The sequence below is a fragment of the Engraulis encrasicolus genome, chromosome 21, assembly GCF_034702125.1.
Source record: "Engraulis encrasicolus isolate BLACKSEA-1 chromosome 21, IST_EnEncr_1.0, whole genome shotgun sequence".
Classification (NCBI taxonomy): Eukaryota; Metazoa; Chordata; class Actinopteri; order Clupeiformes; family Engraulidae; genus Engraulis; species Engraulis encrasicolus.
Window position 1 is genome coordinate 19958605 of NC_085877.1, and position 2500 is coordinate 19961104.

Below are 2500 nucleotides of genomic sequence, written 5' to 3' on the forward strand. Positions count from 1 at the left end.
ACAAAACAAAAACAACAATAAACACACACATACATACATACATACATACATACATACATACATAAGTGCCCCCATAGAGACACTCAAGTGCATATCCACCACAGCCCACCACCCACATACATACATGGCATTACAGGATGGTAGTTGTTAATGACCTGCGTTCAGTAGGTTAACAGAAACAGGGACAAAAGAAAACCTATACCTATTCAAAAACCTTTTCCTGTTTTTAACTGGTACTCTGAATCGCCTGCCAGAGGGTAGCAGCTCATATTCTGGGTACAGAACATGTGATGGATCCTCAATTATTTTCCTAGCATGCCTAACTACAGACTCTTCATATATTGCTTGGAGGGTGGGGTGGTCCCTCACCCCCACTACCTTCAGACTAGTGTTGCACCGATACCATATTTTGGCCCCGATACCGATACCCGATACCAGGCTGTGCAGTATCGGCCGATACCGATACCATGCAGATACCGATACCACCCTATTTGAAATGTATACATATGAAGGGCTGTAGTGCATAGTACTTGGATGTAAAATCATTGCATGGCTTTGTCAGGCTACATTTGTGAAATAGGAAAAAGACTAATACAAAGTGAATCCAGCAAACCTCTATGAAATAACTAATTTCAAGGCTGTTTAAGTGTCATACAAGCACCTGTAAATGGTATCGGTGCCCTATTTGTTGGTACTCGCCGATACCGATACCGATACCGATACCACCATTTTAGTGCCGATTCACCGATCCACCGATACTGGTATCGGTATTGGTGCAACACTACTTCAGACAAAGAAGAATTTGAGTCGAACACACAGAAAACCCACAAACATATGCACACACACACACCTGTGTGTGTTCTCCTGGCCTTGAGGTTGTAGTGTGGTATGAAGTGTCATTCCGTAGGATTTTTGTGCTAAAATTGATTTTTTGCATGATTTGCTTTGTTTGGGGTCCTACTACTGAAAAATGATGGGTGTCGAATTTTCTGACCCCGTTATACCCCTCCTCTAGGGGGCGTTTTCTCGCCCTGGCCAGTATAGCTACCGAAGCCATATCTCTGCTAATAATGATCACATTTTCACAATCTTGGTGTCAATTTCAGGGTTATTGATGATGCTGAGTCCATTTATGACAGTTTCATTTTGATCAGAAGTTGCTATTAGACATATTTCTGAGATTTAAAGGCTATTTTGTCCCCCGATAAGCCTACTGTGGGAGATATGACTACGATGGCATCTGTCTCATTGGATCTATGCACATCATATACATAATAAAGATTTCAATTTTATTAGGGTCAGTACTGTGAGAAAATGATGGGTTTGAAATGTATTACCCCTCCAGGGGGCGCCTTTTCACCTCGGCCAGGATACGTATTGCAACCATAAATGCAGCAATAAAGATCCTATTTTCACAAACATGGTGTCAATTTAGGGGTTATTGAGGATCCTCAGTCCATTTATGGCAGTTCTAGTGTGATCAGAAGTTGCTATTACACATATTTTTGACATTTAAGGCTTGTCCACCTACAGGTCTGTTGTGGGAGTTATGACTACTATGGCATCCGTCCCATTCCGTTACCCAATTTTATGAACAGTTTCAGAGTTTTCTATATTTTTATTAAAATAGATGACAATGAAACTGAGCAGCTCAGTTTCTAATTCACTTTGTATAAGGCTTGGCCGATTGGCAATATCAGGAGAAAGAAATCGTGATAGAAAAACAAAACTGTTTGACAGAAGATAAAAATTGTCTACTTTTGTGTGTAGACCAGAGGTTTCCAACGCTACCAGAGCAACTAAAGTCATTATTTCTCTATGGAGGGTCGGGGAATAAAGTAACCAAAGTGAGTAATTTGTATTGGCAGTGACTACCAAAGAATAATTGGACTCGAAAAACGAATAGGACAAGGTGTTCTGAAATGCATGAACAAGTCGGGTGGGTGTTGTTTACCTGATTTTGTTTAAAGTAAATGTAGAGTAAATGTTTGGTTTGCCATTTACTGTACAATTTTCTTCTTGGAGCAGGCATCACTCTTAATTATTTGAACCTCTGAGGGTGCTGGAACAAATATTAAATTAAATTTTTCAAGAAGGAGCCCGCACCTTGCATAGCAGTGTTTTTAATTGCACAAACATGGTTTGGCGTGTGCCTTCTTCAGTGTGCAACCATTTATTGTACAACCTTAAACTCCTAGAAAACACCCCACGGGACAGAACACCTTCCATGGCACAGTGCTTGTAATGAATCAAGGAGATGAAGATTTAGTTGCTGTCAGCCAACTCCTTGTCATCCCTGAGAAGCTCCCCACATGCACCACATTTGCAGCTACCAATCATAAGGACTAGGCCAGTTCAATGTACAACTTTCAAACAAAGAAATGTAGACAACACTGTTTCCAATGCCTTCACTCTTACATGGGCACTTGTTAATTATTTAGCAACAGATGCGACCAACAGTACAGCAGCAGAATGTACTGAATAGGAAACTGACCGTGAT

At 40.7% G+C, this 2500-nt stretch overlaps 1 protein-coding gene across 1 annotated transcript in view; it reads right to left on the reverse strand.

Annotated features, from left to right (window-relative positions):
• The window catches only part of dnah2 (dynein, axonemal, heavy chain 2), a 453668-nt gene that overhangs the window by 283403 nt on the left and 167765 nt on the right, over positions 1 to 2500 (reverse strand). The gene's annotated exons all lie outside the window — the stretch shown is intronic.